This window comes from Oryctolagus cuniculus, chromosome 3 (genome assembly GCF_051225735.1).
Source record: "Oryctolagus cuniculus isolate XC-2025 breed Fujian yellow rabbit chromosome 3, ASM5122573v1, whole genome shotgun sequence".
NCBI classification, from domain to species: Eukaryota; Metazoa; Chordata; class Mammalia; order Lagomorpha; family Leporidae; genus Oryctolagus; species Oryctolagus cuniculus.
The window spans coordinates 44,727,848-44,749,060 of record NC_142869.1 but is presented as its reverse complement, the minus strand read 5'-3'; the positions used below and the strand labels follow the sequence as shown (position 1 = coordinate 44,749,060).

Here is a 21,213-nt window from a genome sequence, read left to right as displayed (position 1 = left end):
ACCTACCCTGAACCAGTCACATGGACAGATGATGCAACACTGCTGATTAATTTAAGACAATCAGTGATTATTTCTAGAGGCGGGCAGTCCAACCCAATCAATGCTGGAAAACATAATATTTATTTGAAGACTTGAAAAAGAATTCTGGATGGTGAGACGGGATTTCACAAATGTCAACTAGAAATTACGTTACCGCTTCCCTCTGCGTCTCTATTGGTGTCACTCTTTTAGGCTAGCACCATATTCAAGGCATTTACTTTGGGTTTCTGCATAATTTGGTTTACACTAAGCTGAGCTTTCCCATGGAACAGCTCTCATTCGGGATTGTTTGGTCTCACATCAAATACCTGTGACCCTGCAATTATCGTCCACCTGTGCCTTAATGAAAAATTCTCAAACAGTATCATCCAATTGGATTAGCCTACCCTCTAAAGTTGTTCTGGGAGCCCATCTCCATATACTGGTACAATCATAGTAGCCAGAAGAGTAGGGTCACATGTATAATCTTGGACCACTAGGCCCATCTGGTCAGCAGGGAAACAGATTATTTTAGAAGGGAATGTAGGCAGGAAGATCATTATACACATCTCTAACCAGAAAAATCCCACGGGTGAAAAATGATAGAAAAAAAATGGCATCAAATTTAAAGATTAAAAAAAAAAGCTCCCACCATGATTCAAAATTAGACTATGTAATTAGTCTGTTTCATAGACTCATGCTGTAATTGCTATGTAAGCCTTATAAGCACTGAAATTTATACAACACTGAACCATTTGTTTGAGAAGAAACTTTATAGGAAAAAAAAAAACAATCTTTGATCACAAATCTAGAAACTTAAAAAGACATTTATCATGCTTATTACACTCACAACCCAAGCGATGAAAAACATCAAAGCACAGCTCATTTTTTTCGACTTTTTTGCAGTCTTTCACTTCCTCAGGATGACTCTAAACTATTAAACCGACTGACAGAATACTGCAGTAGACGTTCTCAAAAGAAAGCTTCATTTTACCTATTTTCACCTTCTGATGTCCAAGTTAGAGGTCGTCATGCCATCCCCAGCCACCCTAGATATGTTCACTGGAGAGGGGGAAGGTGAACACTCAGCAGCAGCTGTGGTGCTAAGGAACCAAGCTGGGCCCACCAAAAGAGGAACCAGGAAACCTGGGATAATTCTTTAACTCTCCTGCGATGCCTTCAGGCTGTCTTTGACCTAAATACCCATCTGACTGGGCATGACTTTAAATGTGAAGTAAGTAGCAAAAAGACCCTCCTTCATCCCTAAGAACCTGAGAACGGAAGGGGCTGCAGGCTCCTGTGGCATAGAAGCTCCACTGAATTGTAATACTTGAATTTAAAAGCCTTTTGCCTCACTAACCAAAAATATTAAAAACAAGAAAGTCAAAATAAGCAAAAATGTTTTTTTAAAAAAGAGAGAAAACACTTTTCAAAGTTACTTGATCTACGGCTAATTCTGATTTTAGTTTAACAACAAGGTATATCCCAGTAGTGGTGAAGAATGAAGAAACGATTGATATTTTAAAGAAAGGAGGCCTTTAGATGGAAAGGCATGGTGGAATTTTTTTTTAATCCACATTTCACACAGCAACTCTGCATGGCCTTCTCATGTCTCAATAGCTTTGATTTATGGAAATAATGGTTATGCAATTTCCACACATTGTGCTCCTATCACAGCATGTAGGCAACAACAAAAAGAAAACAACTAAACGTACTTGAAGCTGGAGATTTTGATAAGGTTTTCTTTTCACTTCACAAAGTTTTTTAACTTGGTATTTTTCTAAGACAACTAAAATGTTCCTACTGAGTTGAAACAGATACATATGAATGCAGCCCAGTGTCTCATTTTCTTAAAAGTCTCTACAGCAGCAACACTGGCTAATCTAGCTGTGAAAAATTAACCAAAAGGAAACTATTGGAATATATGAATTCCACAGTTGACAGATTGTTGGTCTTTAAAAAAAATCTATGCCATCTGTTTACAAAGGATGAGAAATGTTGAAGAAAATTGTTTCTCTTAGGGCATACTGCTATGGCCCATCAGAGGGAGGTCTCTGGCATTTCTAATGACGATTTGGCACAAGGAACAAGAAAGCATCAGACCTGCTCAGTCATTGGTTGAGAAAAACAAAGATGATTTCCTCTGGTCCCTATTTTAGTTTTACTCTTTGAACTTCCAACAGTTTATTTATTGTTGTTGTTATTATTTTTTATTTGGCACAGATTGTTTCAAGGATCATCTTGGTTCCCTTTTTTGAAGTTGTTTTTTTTTTTTTTTTAGTTTGTTGAGACTGTTTTCTACAGTGCTCCACCTCCACCACCTGTCATTAGACTGGGGCCCTGGCTTGGAGAGCACGCATCAGTTCTGAGTTGAACTGCGGACTGGATGGTGAAGGGCCTCCACAGAAGGAGGTAGTGGTGCAGATTGGGAGGTAGGTGGCAACAAAGTGTTTCAAAATTGAAAGCCCCAGGCTGTGGCTAAGTAGTCCTGGCTAAGTGTACCTGGAGAAATAAAACTGATCTCTATCAATTTCAATTCTCTCAGAAGGAGTTTCCCCCATGATGCATAAAATTCTAGGGATTGTTTCTGTCCTCACCCTGTCATTGTTGTGATTAATCTTGTGTTGACCCCCTTGTCACTAGATGGCATTGTGCCGCATTTTTTGACAGCAGTAACTTACTAGGCAAAGTCACAGCTTGGGCCACTTTTCAGTACTTTCTTCTTTGGTAAGGACCTCAAGAATCTAAATCTGATCTTAGATAGTCCATCTTGATGTTTTAAGAGTTTGGCTTTGCAAAACTTGTATATTCTTTGAGCTTGTTTTTCCTCAGTGTATCTTCCTAGTGCATGAACCCAGTAATTCTTAGTCTTAAAAGAACGGTAAATTAGTTCTTCCTCTAAATTTTCTCCTGAGTGACATATTCAAATGTTTACTTGTAGAGTTTGCAGGGCCAGTTGAAATCTAGTCATGGATAAGCTATGTGGGTGGAATAATATAAAAAATGGTCAGCTAATGCTTTTATAACCTGTACATTTGTAAACAAACTATAATAGCCATAAATTAGCAAAACTGATGTGAATAAGAGGTAGGGGTCATAGTCTTGTATTCTGCTAAACATGACAGATAATTATGACCATTTTTCTTAATTGTATTTCAATAAACCTTAGGCTTCTAAAGAATGAATTCTAATTTTTATGTTTTCAATAAAATAGAATTAAGTCTTTCTAAATTATAATTATGACTAATGACTGAAAATTTATAAACAGTAATGGATGACAAACTGTATTATTTAGAATGATATTAACAAAATAGATGGCAGATAAACAGATATGTAGAGAGATGGATAAGTAAGTTGATTGATATTTAGGGAGATAAATAGATAGCATCTAATTCAGTCAATACTCTGGATAATTATCTAAAAATTATAATTCTGATCTATTTTCATTTATTTATTTAATATCTGAAATACGTTTGTGTTTTAATTTATCTTTTGATATTTATTTCATTCATGTATGGTTCAACAACTATTAACCAAATGCCTCCTTCGGATTTGCTACTAGAGATATAAATATAAATAGGGCACAAATTGGCCCTGAAAAAGCTTTTAGTCTTCTATATTGTTATATTGTTAAGCATCCACAAAAATAAACATCGGAATCACTCATGGGAGAAGCAGAAAGGAAAAGGAAAGAGACAGGGATGTAATGCAAAGACTCTTAGGGTAGGAAACAAGATGCATGATTTATGGTCTTGCTCTGCCAGTAACTGTGCTGTAATCCTGGACATTCTTCACTTTATGTTCAAAAGAAATAATTTTCTATGAAAGTGCTTTGCAAAAAAATTTTTTTAATATAAGTTTTGTTAAGTAATGTTTTCCTTTAAGAATCCAGCAATTTTTAATAGAACTGTGATCTTACAATCAAGTGTATCCTCCTTTTAAATTTTCCCTTCTGTTTCAAAACTCCAACTGCATTATTAAAAAGCATTAAGTTTCCAATTCACCTTAAAAACAAAAAGTGAACAAAAGCACCAAGATCTTGAGAGAAAAGATGAGAGGCTAAACTCAATGCCCTGCTATCATAATACACCAAATTTTAAAACGTTAACACTCTGTGAGTATCCTCTCCACTTCTCTGCTAGTTCTACCCTCTTTTTTTGCTTTCTACAGATGAAAAACGTAAATTCAAGAAATTTTGCTCCAATAACACATAAGAGATGAAAAGACCCCTAGTGAGCTTCATTTCATTCTGGCTCCAGAACTTCATCTCTTCTACACACTGATATTAGGGCAAAAGAAGGTTCTGGTTGATTACTAGATTAGGAGATTAAGTACAATACTATCTATTTTTAACCAGCTTAATAGTTCTGCAAAATGCCTTTTATTTTTCATTAGAGATAGTCACACACAATTCTTAAGTCACATGACTTTGTTTTTCCACAAATTCTATAAAGAAATCATTCTGTAAAGAACAACAAACTCAAGTATATTTAAGGCCACAAAGAAAGATACATGAACAGGTGTCCTTGACTGTATCTAGCTGTGTGTAGACAGGTATTTTATCTTAGTTTACTGGTCCTGTATGTGAAGAATTAGTCTTTTATGTTGTTACCAGTAAAAATTAAATTCAAGTTAATCATTTGGTCTGAAAATGTTCTCTCAATATATTAGTATATCCCTTTATGAAATATTCTTACTAAGAAAAGAGGAAAAGTATCTTGGATTCATTCTATCTGTAGCTAATATATGCCTATCTTTAGTTTGAATAAATACTTTCCTTCTAGACTATTTGTCTACCATCATGCATAGGCTGTTGGAAAACTAGGAATGTTGGAGATGAAAGTTTCAAAACCAAGATACCCATTTAAGCTATGTCAATAACTAAATTATTATTTCTTTCCTAACCTTCCCTTGGTCTTCTAGATTTATGACATTTTCTCTGTGTCTAAAATATTAAGTCAAGCCAACACGTGTCATTAGAATGACCTATTGGGGTTTACGCACAAAGAACCAGGGCTATAGAATTCTGCTTTACCAGTTTCCAAGACCATAGCACTTGGGCTTTTTACCATCAGTGTATGTGGGTGAAAAGACAGTCTTTGTCATGAAAGTGTATATACCCACATTTAGCCATGGACTAAACTTTCCCAGAAAGGAGATATTTTTAAAAGAATTATTTTGAGGACATGTACTGAGACTTTTCTCTAAATATAAAGTGGCATTTCATCAGTACTGGTCATCTTTTTAGCCACATATGACAGATAATCGCAGATGCTCATAAAAACCTAAAAGCTGTTTGTTCTCTTTCTGAAATGGCTAAACTGTATTTTAAAACAAAAACAAATTTTACCACTTTGAAGAAAATGCAGGAAGCCATTGGGGTCCCACCCAAAGTTCCTGCATGCAAAATATCGTCATGGGGAAGAAAGTTCAAGGTGTTTTTAAGAACTAAACTTTTATGTTTCTGCCTATTAACAATGGCACTTCCTGTTTTGACCTCTAACTATAGTGAAGCTATCAAGAAAAACTTCTCCTTTTTGCACAGTGAGAAGTAGTTACATTCCCTCTTACCATGTGTGCAGTGTTCAAAGTGATTATTGCCACCCCTTAGTTCTCCTGAGGTCCTACAAATTGATCTGTGGTCAACCAACTGAGATTGAAATATTCGATAATTTACAATTACCTAGTTGTGAGCCTGGTATTGAATGTTCTAGTCTCAAATACAGGAGTAACTCAAAAAGCCTGAGAAAATGGAAATTAAAGAAAAGTTTGAAGCAGGCATTTTGTGCAGTAGCAACGACACGACTTAGGGTGCTCACATCCTACATCAGAGTGTCTGGGTTTGAGCTCCAACTCCATTCCAACTCCCTGCTAATGCACACCCTCAGGGGCAGCGCGCGCTCTCTCTCTCTCTCTCTCTCTCTACCTTTCAAATAAAAGAAAGGTTTATTGTGGTGCAAAAAAATTTGAGATACACGCATACAAGGAGTCTTAAAACATTCCAGTAAAATATACATTGTAAAAAAATGGTAGGTGGATTTCAGAAAAATCTGCACCAAAATAAACATCTTTTAGCTCCATTTTTCTATGAACTTTTTATGTGCTCTCCTATATGTAAAGCTATGTTTTCTCTAAATGTCTCCGATGTGTTACTGAAAGTAACTCATAATTTAACAGATTAGAATTCAGAGACTGCCTTCTTCTAAGCTTCTGTTTTTTCCAAAAGGAGAGAAAGAGAATAGTCAGGGAAAGAAGGCAGGAAGGGAGAGAGGATGGAAGACAGGAAAAATTACAGTAGAATGAGAAGATCTTTACTTCAAAGTGAGAAAGAAATTGCTTGCTAGATTTAATCATTAGTCTACCTGTTGCTTCAGAAAATCAGCAAAATCTATTATCAAGGCAAATCCAATACCACCTATATTTAAAAAGTATAATCATTGTTTTTATAGAATAAATTCATATTAATGGAATGCTAAAGAAAGAAATATGATATCCAAACAGGTAACAAAAACACTTTAGAAGGCCATATCAAAATCTTCTATAGCACAACTTTTATTTAAAAAAAAAAAAAAAAAAAGTCAGGACCATGGTAGGTTAAACTGCTGCTACAAGCGCCAGCATCCCACCGAGTCCTGGCTACTCCACTTCTGATCCAGCTCCCTGCTAACAGCCTGGGAAAGTACCAGAGATATTCTAGATAGCTGGGTGCCTGCACCCACCTGGGAGACCCAGATGAAGATCCTGGCTCCTGGTTTCAGCCTGGCCCACCCCCAACAGATGCAGCCATTTTGGGAGTGAACCAGCAGATGGAAGATCCCTCTCTCTCTTTCTCTCCTGCTTTCTCCCTACTTCTGCCTTTCAAACAAATAACAAATAAATAAATCTTTAAAAATAAAAAGTACTACATGTGAAAGAGGACATTATTTTAACATGGGGTAAAAACTCAGCAACTTTCTGAGAATTATTTTCTTTACTATTGTGAGAATCACAATGTAATGTCTTAAGAAAAGACAAACCTTATCTTGGAATTTATCCTTCAATTCTTGAAGTTAATTATGTAGTGTTTCTATGCCATAGAAGAGTAATTTGTTGACTTTGTTTCCCAAATTTTATAAAATCTTCTTTAAATGTAAATGCAGGGATTGGTATTGTGGCATAGTGGGTTAAGCTGCTGCTTGGTATGCCTGCATCCAGTGTTGGAATGTGTGCGAGTTTGCTGCTGATTCAACTTGTTGCTAATGCACTTGGAAGGCAAGAACCAGGTGGAGTTCTTGGCTTCTAATTTCAGCCGGTCCAGCCTCAGCTATGGAAGGCGTTTGGGGAATGAGCCAGCAGTTGGAAGACCTTCTCTCAGCCTCTTCCTCTCTCTCTGCTGCTTTACCTTTCAAGTAAATAAAAATACATATAAATGCATATACTATTAAATATGTATGTATATAAGTTAAATTATGTGTGTCAATATAAATCTTTGAGGAAGATTTAAATGGTTGTTTCCTCTAAAATATTTCAGTAATTGGCATAAATACAGTGAAAGTAAAATCCTTTAGGGAGTTATTATTATTATTAATGGATTATGTATGGCTTTTGCAAAAGATAAAAAAATACATGTTTTAGGTGCAGTGTCTAGATTGTTTCCTATAACAAGGGATAAAAAAACAATAAACCATTTCTAGAGTAGAAAATAAGAAAAACATCCACAAAGGATGTTATTGGTGTAGCTAATAGCAAAGTTGTTAAAATCACTAATCCTTTGTGGAAATCTTTGCAACTTCACGAGCAGATACAAAGAAGATATTAGTGGGAGAGCTGAGCTAACCAAAGATAATTCAAAAAATAAATTTTTAACAGAATGAGTTCTACGGCAAAAATAAGTTTTAATTGTAAAAAGCTTTCAATAACTAAAGTGATTAAGTTTTGGTGACACATTTCTATAAATTTATAAAATTGAAACAATGGGTAATTGTCAAAAACTAATCTTTTCTCCTTTTTCCATAAACAATAAACACTTTTTAAAAATAATTTTGTTCTAAAAATGGCCACTAATGTGTGCTTTCCTTAATTCTTTTTTTAGACTTATTTATTTATTTGTCGAGAGAGAGATAGAGAGAGAGAGAGAGAAAGGCGGGTGGAGTAGAGAGAGAGAGACCTTCTATCTGTTGTTTAACTGGCTGCAATAGCCAGGCTGGGTTTGTCCAAAGCCACAGGCCAGTAACTCAATCCGGTAGGCAGCAGACTCAAGTACTCAAGTGATCATTTACTGCTTTCCAGGCTGCATTAGCAGGGAATTGGATTGGCAGCTGAGCAGCTGGAACTGGTCTTCCCATGCGGGACGCAAATTTAAAACAGTGTGCGACAATGCTGGCCACAAACTCTTAATTTCTGTTTTTATATGTATTTCCCACAAGTAAATAATTGTTTCATCAATATCAGTCAGGTTTAGGTGATTACAGAAAAAATACTTTTTAACAAACGTTTTATAAATAAGAAATATAATGTGGCCATGATAATCCACTAAATTCAAGGACATACTCAGTATCTAAGATCACTTATATTTCTAAGTTCAGTTGCTCAGAAAGTCCAGTTTTAGATGGTAAGGGCAGGGACTAGAGGGGCAGATATTGTTATTCAAGGATAGTATCTCATTAACATCTCCATTAAGTTAGTTTTCTATTTTGTTAAGTGGAGACAATAATAGTCCCTCCTTCACATTATTGTTTCGAAAATTAAATAAGATAGTGCATGTGAAGTGCTTAGTGCAACTTCTAGGACAGAGTAGGCATGCCATAAAGTCCCAGTTGCAGTAATGTTGGTCCAAGCAATAATGCTGGTAGTGAAGTTGATGCCCAAATCACAATGGTTCCAAATTTCTTGAAAGTTCTACTTTTACCTGTGACTAAAAAGTAAGCCCCTGACCTTTCCTGCTCCGAGAACTTGGTATTTACACAAAGTCAAAGATTAGAATTCTGCTCTCTGTTGCTGACATCTTCACATCTCTGTAGCTCTTAGTAAGGAGTTGTGAACACTTGAAACAAGTAAATGCCATTCCTGAATATGGGAGCCACCTCCAAAGAGAGAGAGAACGCACGAAGTCAGCTGTTTTCTCTGGCATTCTTTCGCTTCCAATGAAACTACACAGCAAAGTCCTGAGAATCATCACTTCAAAGGTGTAAATTAATAAGGTTGTTTATATCAATTATAGTCCTATAGAATTTGACAAAATTATAAAGTGAAGCGCGGAAGTTCAGGAACAAATTATCTGTGTGAAGGAAAACAAAGAGAATTAATAGACTCTAAAAATCACAAAAGCCAGAAATATGCAGTAAGTTAGAATTCGATAGACAATCCTAATTGAATTGTGATGCTAATCAGGATCAGCAAACCCCTCCCAAAAGACTATCACAGGATTACTTTAAATGGCTGCAGACTGGGACCATTCTGGCCCCTCTCTGTCTCTCTCCCTACCAAGACAGAAGGAAATTCATTTAAGGGAAACAGTTGTACCTTTTTCCTCTGGACACAGAGCACCTTGACAAGCTTCCACTAGGGTAAGTCTTCTTACATGCAACACACCCAGGGCTTAAGATGTAGAACACGCACCCTTACTGGGACCAAGTAAAGGGAATTAGTTGCCTGTTTGAGTGGATTTGTATTTCCTATTCTTTCTTTCTTTCTTTCTTTTTTCTTTTTTTTTTTTTTTTAAGATTGATTGATTGATTTAAAAGGTGGAGTTACGGGGGGGGGGGCATCCACTGGTTCACTCCCCAAATGGCCGCAATGGTCAGAGCTGGGCCAATCTGAAACCAGGAACCAGGAGCTTCTTCCAGGTCTCCCATGCAAGTGTTGGAGCCCAGGGACTTGGGCCTTCTTCTACTGCTTTCCCAGGCTGAAGCAGAGAGCTGGATCAGAGGTGGACCAGCCAGGACTCAAACCAACACCCGTATGGAATGTCGGCACTGTAGGCGGCGGCTTTACCCACAGTGCCGGCCTCGTATTTCGGCATTTGTGGTAGCACGGGACCAAGAGTCAAGGAAGCCCAAATGCTTCTGGGGAATTTGTGGGATATTACGTTGAAGATGTAAACTTTTTACAGAACAGAAACTGGCTCTGCAAACAGAAATTCTGCAGACATGAGGTTCTTGTACTTTGACCTCTTCTCTCCCCACCTCCGCCACTTTCTCATGGTTTTAGCAGAGTAACAAATCTAGGAACTACCAAATCTAGCGAAGTATGTGAGTTTCAGCATATAGACAATTGAATAGTTGGTGTTTGTTGCTTACACAGGAAATCGTTCATTTGAAGATTCCAGTCGTTTTATCTGTTTTTAAAAACAATTCAATATAAGAAGAACCAGCTGAGGTGATCGGGTCTTTGCCATCTCGCTAAGCAATCCTAAATTTTCACCCAACATTTTAGGAGCTAATAGAGTAGTTCACGTAATTATTATTATGAGGAATCACCTAAGACAGAGATCACAGGTTTGATTTTATCTTCCCAATGGTTTTTCAGTTGTGAGAATATAGACTCTAGGATGGTATCAAAAGTTGGATATATGACAAAGTTCTCTGGCAACATTATATAAGGAAGTAGGCAAAACTTGAGAAGTGTATGTTTTCATTTTCATGGTAAACTTTTCAATCCAGATGAAAAGAAACAAAAGAGTTTCACTTCTATGTGTGCAATACATAATTTTGTAGGTTCAGAGAGTGGTGCACATGTATACTAATTGCTTCTATCACAGCAATTTGCATAGTAGATCCACTAGAGTTCTCAAGTTAACAGCTTGATCAATAAACTGAGGCTTATGCATAATTTGGCTGGAAAACAAGCTATATGATCAGCAAAGATTTTCAGGCTGGTCAGGAAATTGAGTGAGTAAATTATTAAATCAGTAAAATGTATAAAATCATAACAAAAACATACATGACTTTATCTTTTGGAATTCATCATTAATCCTTTGGTTTTTCTAAATATTTTGAATTATGTAGTGGGGGGATATACTTAGAAAAACCAAAGGACAAACGGCACAAAAATTTGTCTTACTCTAATGGAATCATTTAGATGGACTGATGTGAATTGCAAAACTTTTATCAAATGCTGAAATGTATAACATACTAAGTAAATGTAAAAGGAAAGTAATGATAAACTTTTACATAAGAAAAAGTGTGCATATTAAAATACTATAAAAGCATGTACAATTTTCATGTTGAAGAATCAAAGATAATACAAGTTAATGTATAGTACAAAGACAAAGCTATGGTCACTAAATAGTATTTAATATTTCCTGGAGAACCAATATTAAACCCAGAAAATGGACAAAAGTTTCTCAAAACCTGGTTTATATTATGTATTCTCTGCTGAAATTGTTTTGTGCTGTTAAAGTTTTTTTAGTATGTTGCACCTTGAGATTTGCTGTGGCAGGGGTGCAATTTTAGACAAAAGAAAATTACTTACAGGCCCAGACAGATCAGTAAGTATTTCAAGTCAATGCCAACTGTGAAGTAGAGCAGAGGGTGTCCACTCCCTGGGAAAGAAGCTCCAAATTGGGGCCAGCACTGTGGCCTACTGTGTAAAGCCACTGCCTGCAGTGCCGGCATCCCATAAGGGCCCCCGTTTGAGTCCAGCCGCTCCACTTCCTATCCAGCTCTCTGCTAAGGCCTGGGAAGGCAGTAGAAGATGGCCCAAATCTTTGGGCCCTTGCACCCACCAGGGTGTAGCTATAGTAAAGCCACTACCTTCAGTGCCAGCATCCCCTATGGGCCCTGGTTCTAGTCTCGGCTGCTCTACTTCCCATCTAGCTCTCAGCTATGGCCTGGGAAAGCAGTGGAAGATGGCCCAAGTCCTTGGCTTCTGCATCCAGGTGAGAGACCGGAAGAAACTTCTGGCTCCTGGCTTCAGATTGGCCCCACCCTAGCCAGTACAGCCATTTGGGGAGTGAACCAGTGGGTAGAGGATTTTTCTCTCTGCCTTTGCCTCTCTGTAACTCTGCCTTTGAAATAAATGAATGAATCTAGAAGAAGCAGCTCCAACTCCAGGAAGGGCTGAAGTGTGAATTAACTCTTCCTGCAACCTTCATCCAACTTGAAACACTCTCCGCTTCTGATGAGGGAGGGCCATTGCAAATTCACATTTCTGAAAATTTCGTTCTTTAAAAGTGTACAACTGAGAAGGTTAAAACCTTCAGAAGGAACAGTGTCCAAGAAGTAAGGTCAGAATAGCCTTCTAGAAAACGTTATGATGACTTTGTTGTTCAGCAGAACGAAGCAATGAAGTGAGTACACTAAGTCAAATTACATCAATAGTCATGAATGCTTTTAGGGCTAATTTTCCTTACTGTACTGCACTGTGTGTTCCTAACTACTCAAGGTCTCATTTCGGGCCGGCGCCGCAGCTCACTAGGCTAATCCTCCACCTGCGGTGCTGGCACATGGGGCTCTAGTCCCGGTTGGGGTGCCGGATTCTGTCCCGGTTGCCCCTCTTCCAGGCCAGCTCTCAGCTGTGGCCTGGGAGTACAGTGGAGGATCACCCAGGTCCTTGGGCCCTGAACCCACATGGGAGACCAGGAGAAGCACCTGGCTCCTGGCTTCGGATCAGTGCGGTGCGCCAGCCACAGTGCACTGGCCACAACGGCCATTGGAGGGTGAACTAACAGTAAAGGAAGACCTTTCTCTCTGTCTCTCCCTCTCTCACTGTCCACTCTGCCTGTCAAAAAAAAAAAAAAAAGGTCTCATTTCTACAGTGCTAGAATGAGATTGTCTTGCACCAGATAATGTGAATGTTGAAGAGTTTTGTTTTTCCTCTACTGACACGGGTGGTCATGGTTTGCTTTCATAACTTTGATCCCAATCCTCAAGCTGTTTTGTTGTTCAATGATTTTAATAATTCTTTTAAATTAAGTTTTTCTGGATTATCATTATTTAGTCCCTAAAGCCAATAAAATACTTCTTGAACCTCTTCCAAACCCATACTGATGTAGTTTAAACCTCTTGATAACCGCATGTCTCTACTGAGGCCATTAGTCTATTTCACTCAAATCTTAGGTACCTGTTTCCTTAGGGCCCCATGCAAATGCACCTCAGTGGCCTGGAATTTCTACTTTTCAGCTTCCTTTACTTTTGTGTCATCCGCTTGTTACACTTTTCTCTTCCTAACCCGTATTTCCCTGTTTGTAATTTACTGTGAACAGCAGCACTTCTCTTGGCCAACACTGCGATATTCATAGTTTAGGAAATTGTATCTAGAGATAAAGCTGTGCATGAGCATTCCTAGGGTAGACATATTATTTTGCTGTAAGTGAATAGCCCATTGTGTGCTGGGAAACAATTGAGATTTCAAGGACTAAAGGTAGGAGTGTGAGAGGTGACCCACAGACAACAATGGACTGCAACACGCAGGTTCCTGTCAGTAGGTCCCTGATTGCAGTTGCAGTGCTTGCTGACCAAGAGGTAGTCTGCAGTTTGAGTCCCTAAATTTTAAACAACTACTCCACACAATTCTAAAGTGGAATATCTACAGGCCACTCAGACCTTATCGCATTTAGTAGTTGATTCTGAAAGCCTTCTAAAAAACCAAAATTAACATTTCATTCCAGTTTAGTTTTCTTCTGGTAATAATAAATTGAGGTTGAACTATTTCTGACTTACCATCTTTTGGCCCAATGCATTGACCACTTAAACATTTTTAAGGGTACCTGGCATTGTGGTACACTGGGTTAAGCCACCTCTCATGATGCCCATATGAGTGTCTGTTTGTGCCCAGCTGCTCCTCTTCTTATCCAGCTCCCTACTAATGTGCTTGTGAGGGCAGAAAAAAATGGACCAAGTGCTTGGGCCCCTGTTACCAGGATGGAGTTCTAAGATCCTAGCTTCGACCTGACCAAGCCCTGGCCATTGTGGCCATCTGGGGAGTGAACCAGTGGATAGAAGATCTCTTTCTTTCTGTCTCTGCCTCTCTGTGTGTCACTCTGGCTTTCAAGCCAATTTTTAATAAATATATTTTAAAGATTTTTATTTTATTTATTTGAAAGGCAGACTTACAGAGAGAACGAGGAGAGACAGAGATCTTCCATCTGCTGGTTCACTCCCCAAATCACGGCAACAGCCGGAGCTGGGCCAGGCCAAAGCCAAGAGCCAGGAGCTTCTTCCAGGTCTCCCACGCATGTGCAGGAGCCCAAGCTTTGGGGCCATCTTCACTGCTCTCCCAGGCACATTAGCAGGGAGCCGAATTGGAAGTGGAGCAGCCAGGTTGGAATCAGATCCCATGTAAGATGCAGGTGCCGCAGGTGGAGGCTTAACCTACTATGCCATAGCACCGTAAAAAATATTTGTAAAAAGATATTTCAAGGTGTACTAACCAAAGAATTTAACGTGGGGGGAAAGGGAGAAGGGCAGTGTTTTACTTTTGTCAAGAAATCTGCTTGTGTGCATATAGAATCAAAAGAAACCAGTAGATCTATACATGTTCTGAAGTTATGTAGGTAAAGGAAGACCTCTCAAGTATCAGGGAAGGCCCGGGACAGAAGCCTGGGTGGCAAGGTTGTGCAGAAAGAGCAGAGGTTGGGAGTGAAAGGAGGCACGGGCACATGCCAAACCTTTCTTTTTCTTTCTCCATGTTCTTCCTGGGTGTAACAGGAGTGGGGAACCTTTTTCTGCCGTCGGGCATTTGGATGTTTGTAACATCATTCACGGGTCATACAAAACTGTCAGGCTGAAAATTAACCTGCTACGCATTTTGTGATTTGGAGCCACGCCTGCAGTTGCCTTGACAGGGCTAAACCAAATGCTTTCTGGGGTCTTTCCCCACCCCTGCTAGACACTCAAGCTGGGCGGGGTCTTCCAGACAGTTGTTCTGAGGAAAGGACCTTTCACTTGAAGAGGGTGGAAAGATTAAATCAGGAAGCGCCGGCATTCAGAACCTAAAGAGCCACCAGCTCTCTGGCTGTGCAGGGTCCGTCTTTATCCTGTTTCTGCTGCACCTTGCCTGGCTTGCGTTAGCCCCCACAGGCATGTGGGAAAGCCTCACATCCAGTCAGACTCCAAAGTCATCTCAAGTTAAAACAGCAAACCTTCAAAATAAGCTGCTGTTTCATTGGTGCTGAGAAGACAGGGCACCCAATATTGACTCTAGATTTAACATTCCCATCCATCACGTTAAAAAGAAAAAGTACAGAAAATTCAAAGGCCAAATCAAACTACTCGGTAAAGCAAAATGCTGACTTAAGATTTGGCTTCCTTTCGTTGATTGCAATCACGTCAAGGAGAGGGAGCGTGACTTCTTTCTGCAGTCTCACCTCTTCAGAGACAAGAAGCAAACTGAAGCAGAGAAATTATTACTGATGGTCCTCATGTTAGGACTCAGTGTGCATGAGGGGTCTGTGTAACACCCCAATGGAGATAGGATAGAAACCCTAGTTACTGTTTTCCAGAAGCTAATCTGAGGGTTGCTATGGTAACTCACCAGGGTAGAAGACTGTTGTGAGCTTCAGGGTTCAATTGTGGGTTACATTCTTAAAAGAGGATATCAAGTGCCTGCGTTAAAAGAGTATGAAAGGAATTTTTTGGAAATGAATCGAAACTGATTTAAGATTTTAGTTTGAACTTTTGAAGGAGTAGGTTTCTTGGGAGAAAAACAACAGATATATGTCAACTGGTAAATCTTGCTAAACCTGCAGGCAGACTCTTAACCAGATAACAAGGCTGAAAGAGAGAATGAAAGTCAAAAAAGTGGAGCTTTTTATCATTTAAATACAGACATTTTTGTAAGAATTGAAACTAACAGAAATTGCTGTCTGTTACTAGTTTCTTTGTTGTCCACTTGTTATCACTTTTTAAAATTATTACTATTATTAGAAAGGCGGAGAGACAGAGACAGAGAGGTGGAGATCTTCTATCCACTAATCACTCCCCAAATGCCCACATCAGCCTGAGCTGGGCCAAGCCAAAGCTAGGAGCCTCGAACCCAATGAGTCCCTCTGAGTCTCCCAAGTGAGTGGCAAGGAATCAAGGACTTGAGCTGTCACTCAAGGTGTGCATTAACAGAAAACTGGAATCTAAATCAGAAGCCAAGTGGAGACTCAAGCCCAGAGACTCTGACATGGGATACAGGAATCCCTCACAGAATTATTTTTTTAAGATTTATTTATTTGAAAGAGTTACAGAGAGAGAGGAGAGGCAGAGAGAGAGAGAGAAAGGTCTTCCATCCGATGGTTCACTCCCCAATTGGCTGCAATGGCTGGAGTTGCGCCAATCCAAAGCCAGGAACTAGGAGCTTCTTCCAGGTCTCCAACATGAGTGCAGAGGCCCAAGGACCTGGGCCGTCCTCCACTGCCTTCCCAGACCACAGCAGAGAGCTGGATTGGAAGAGGAGCAGCCGGAACTATAACCGGCGTGCATATGGGATGCCGGCGCTTCAGGCCAGGGCATTAACCCACTGCGCCACAGCGCAGGGCCTATCCCTCACAGAATTTTAATAGCTATGCCAAATGCCCACCCCTTCTAGTTATTACTTACAGAAGATTTCATTTCAGTGGATTTCTGCTGTTTTCCAATGTCCTTTTATTCTGAAGTCATTGCTTCTCTGTGTTAATAACTTCATTAATGTTTGGAAGAAAAACGTCAATGTTAAAGGTCTGATTGTAGCAGTTTACTTTCAGAACAATTATTCTTCATAGAGGTCAATTATATAGGATTCTGCAACTAAATTTCTTTCTCACTTTTTATGAGTGTGGTGGTATCTTTTAGGCTTGCCTATTTGGCTTTTCAGATTGGGGCACCATATATTTTTAGGAACAGGCTTATTATATACAAACAGGCATGCCTTCTGGGAGCTTCAGCTTTACAAGAATGTTTGCGGGGAAGCATTATGGATCAGCATGTCAAATTCCCAACAACATCTAACACAAAATCCAGAACTTGAAGGAAATTTTGTTTCCTTCAGGGCAGTCTATGTCACTTAGGCCCTTTCCGACCTCCGTGAGATTCTCATTATGAGTACTCTATGGAAACCTTTGAAAAGCCATGAAAGCAACACGTTAGGCATTCCTGAGTCCAATCAATCCAATATGCAAGTAGCCTCAAACTACTACTTAATTTAGGGCATTGTGTAGGGTATTGTGACTTTTTTTTTTTTTTTAAGATTTATGTATTTGAAAGAGTTACATAGAGAGGAGAGGCAGAGAGAGAGGGGGAGAGAGAGAGAGAGAGGTCTTCCATCCGATGGTTCACTCCCCAGATGGCGGCAATGGCTGGAGCTGTGCCGATCAGAAGCCAGGAGCCAGGAGCTTCTTCCAGGTCTCCCACATGGGTGCAGGGGCCCAAGGAGTTGGGCCATCTTCTATTGCTTTCTCAGCCCATAGCAGAGGGCTGGACAGGAAGTGGAGCAGCCAGGGTCTCCAACCGTCACCCATATGGGATGCCGGGCGCTTCAGGCCAGGGCGTTAACCCACTGCGCCACAGCGCCAGCCCCAAGGCATTGTGACTTTTCTTCTACAGCAATTTTGAAGTAGAGCTTGGGTGAGTGTAACCCTTAGGTCAAAGATCAAGGAATTACTTCCTGCTTGCCAAATCTGGTCCAGTACCTGTTTTCCTACAGCTTGCAAGCTCAGAATATTTTTTAAACTTCTCAATGGTTGGGAAAAAAAATCAAAGGAAGAATATTTGGCAACATGTGAAAATTATACAATATTTGAATTTAACCATAGATATTTATTGGGACACAGCTACATTCATTCATTTAAACTGCTTTAGAGCCACGAGAGCAGAGTTGAGTAGATACCACAAAGACCATTTGGCCAGCTGCAAAAGCCCTTTACAGAAAAAGCTATCTGATCTCTGATCTAAATCCTGATTGCCAGTATTGCCATGTTACAGCCTGAGTTACCCAAAAAGAAGACATTAATCAAATTTTGTTAGTAATCCGCTAATGAAAGCTGTTCTGATGTTAGTTCTTTGTCCTAATATAGCACCCTGAAAATACAGGAAACAAATTTGACAGAATTAACAAGAAAGGAACAGAAGATACAAAAAGAAAACAAAGGGTCAGTGTGGTGGTACAGCTGGTTAAGTCACTGCTCACAATACCAACAACTGCAGCAATTCACCTCCAGGCTGCTATGCTTTCCAAACAGTCCCCTGCTCATATACCTGGGAAAGCAGTTGATGTCCCAAGGACTTGGCCCCTACCACCCATGTGAGAGACTGACGGAGTTCTTGGCTCCTGGCTTTAGCCTGGCCCAGGCCTGGCTATTCTGGCCGTTAGGGAAAAAGAATGAAGCAACAGATGGAAGATCTTTCACTCTCTTTCCCTTCTCTCTTTTTCTCTCCCTCTCTGTTGCTTGGACTGTCAAGTAAATAAACCTTTAGAAAAACAGAGAAAATGGGGGCCAGCATTGTGGCATAGTGAGTTAAACCTACAGCAGCAATGCTGGTATGCCAAATGGGTGCCATTTTGAATCTTGTATGTTCCAGTTCCAATGCAACTCCTTGCTAATGTGCCTGGGAAAGCAGCCAGAAATGGCCCAAGTACTTGAAGAGACTCAGATGAAGCTTCTGGCTCTTGGCTTTGGCCTGGCCCAGTCCTGGTCATTACAGCCATTTGGGGAGTGAACCAGCAGAAGGAAAATCTCTCTTGTTCTCTCTCTCTCTCTCCATCTAACCCTCCCCCCTTGTAACTCTGCCTTTAAAATAAATAAAATAAACTTTTTTTTTAAAAGTAGAAAAAACAAAAAAGATGTTATGAGAGTTCTAAGTAATCCCTTGCAAAAAAAATGAAAAACTTTTCAAAGATATATACTCTTAGGTTTCACTTTCCTTATCAGAAACCAAAATGGCCTATTTTCAACCATGTGGAAACTGTGAAGACAATGCCACTTAATTAGCTATTTTCTTTCAGAGGAATTAATGATCAGTGCGTACAAGTTCAAGTTCTGACCTTATTTGTCAAACTGTCTGAGGTTGAATGTGCTGGGAAAATGACAAAATGAAGGAAGCATTTAGAACTGTGTCTCCTGAGACTTCATTCATCTTGGATTAAGTGAAAAAGCTATGAGAATGTCCTTCTGGGCAAATGATAACCAGCTTCCTTTAAGCAGTGGAAAGGTCTTCCTTTAAATTAAAAATCCAGTTGTGGTTTTAATTTAGCCAAGTTCCTGACCTATTAAAGCCTAGTTAGTACAGTATTTTTTTTTCTTGTGTTCCAGGGAAATGTATTTTAAACAGAGAGATTGCATTTACAATTGCACCACTGAGCGCTTCTCAGTTTTTCTAGAGATGCACATACCAGGTGATGTTCACATTGAGTAAATTCCTGCTTGGGTGTGCCTACGATTATGCAGTATTCCAAGGCCCCTGGCTACAATGAAACCATTCTTTTTCACACACAGGCTTGTAAACACAAGTGAATACAGGGAAAAGTGAATCCATTCATGTATATCCTAAGTAAATTCAGTGCATTTATGCTACTTTTTTGGACTTGTGACCAAGAAATTAATTGGCATGTCTCTGATGTGTTTTTCTCTCATTTGGTTTTGATGTGTCTCAGGAGAAGGGCTTTAAATTCTAGCCTCAGTCCTGATAGAGCTCCAGGGAAGATGGTTGTGGATATTTACACTATCCTTTTCATGGAGCTCTTTGGTGCTAAAGATTGATTTGTTTGAAAGCAGAGTGACAGAGGGAGAGGCAGAGAAAGATCTTCCATCTGCTGGTTCACTCTCTGGACATCCACAACATTCAGCTAGGCTTGGCAGAAACCAGGAGTCAGAAATTCTATCTGGGTCTCTCAGTTAGGTGGAGAAACTCAAGTATTTGTGCCATCATCCACTGCCTCCCAACAGGAATCTGGATCTGAAGTGTAGAGTAACCAACACTTAAACCAGGCACTCCTCCTATATGGGATGTGGTGTCCCAAACAGCAGCTTAACCCGCTGTGCAAAACACCTACTTTATCCTGACCATTGCCCTAATGCCCAAGATTCCCTCTCACAGGAAACTCATTTATCCTGGCAGACACCTTTATGGATCTTGTCTGACCTGTGTCCTGTTATTCCTTCAACCACAGCCGCTCTCTCAGAGAGTCCTGGCAAGGAAAGAAATCAGGTTCAGGTGTATCAGTCAGGTGAAATATGGAGTGGGTACTAACAGAATACTTTACTTTTTTTAAAAAGATTTATTTTATTTATTTAAATGACAGAGTTACAGACAGATGGAAAAACAGAGAGAGAGAGAGGTCTTCCATCCACTGGTTCACTCCTCAAATGGCCGCAATAGCCAGAGCTGTGCCTATTCGAAGCCAGGAGCCCGGAGCTTCTTCCGGGTCTCCCACACGGGTGCAGGGGCCCAGGGACTTGGACCATCTTCTACTGCTTTCCCAGGCCATAGCAGAGAGCTGGATCAGAAGTGGGGCAGCCAGGACTCAAACTGGATTCCATATGGGATGGCAGCATGGCAGGTCGGGGCTTTAATCTACTGCACCACAGCACCGGACCAACGAAATACTTTAAATGACACTTTATTACTTACAGCTGCCAGAGAGGGGCACAGCATGCTTCACACAGCTGAAAAAAAAGTGTGAATCATGGGGACATGCATCTTCAATTAGCAGGTGGAGAGCAAGAGAAAAGAACAGGGGCTGGTGCTGTGGCTTAGCAGGTAAAGCCACCACCTGTGAAGCTGGAATCCCATATGCACAACACTTGCTGCACTTAACATCCAGCTCCCTGCTAATGTACCTGGGAAAGCAGCAAAAGATGGACTAAGTCCTGGGTCCCCTGTACCCACGTAGGAGGCCTAGAAGAAGCTCCAGGCTCCTAGCTTCAGTATGGCCCAGCTCTAACTGGGCCATTTGGATAGTGAACTGCAGTCATCTGGGGAGTGAATCAGCAGATGAAAGATATCCCTCTCTTTCTCTGTCTCCCCTTATCTCTAACTCTGCCTTTCAAATAGACAAAATATACAAATTAAAAGGAAAATAAGAAAAGAATGAGGAGAGAGGGAATGGTGGGAAGTAGCATTATGCTCTTACAACTGTGTATGTGAAATTTGTTCCCTTTTTAATAAATTAAAAAAAAAACTTAAAATTCACCAAAAAAAAATCTTTTTTTCCTGTGTAAACCTTGAAATTTATTAAAAATAGAAGGTACAATTATTCCTTAGTGGGAATCATCATTCACTTTTTTTCCCAAAGAAAACTTTTATTTAAGGAATA

General features: G+C 39.8%; 1 protein-coding gene across 2 annotated transcripts in view; it reads left to right on the top strand.

Annotated features, from left to right (window-relative positions):
• SLC39A10 (solute carrier family 39 member 10) overlaps positions 1–21,213 on the top strand; it is a 264,604-nt gene that overhangs the window by 113,949 nt on the left and 129,442 nt on the right. Inside the window, exon 3 of one of the 2 annotated variants that reach the window (XM_008258853.5) lies at positions 2,300–2,450. The gene's annotated coding sequence lies outside the window, so the exon portion shown is untranslated. Of the gene's footprint in view, positions 1–2,299; positions 2,451–9,443; positions 9,564–21,213 lie in introns of those variants that run through there. The other variant, XM_017342994.4, reaches the window with a different exon arrangement.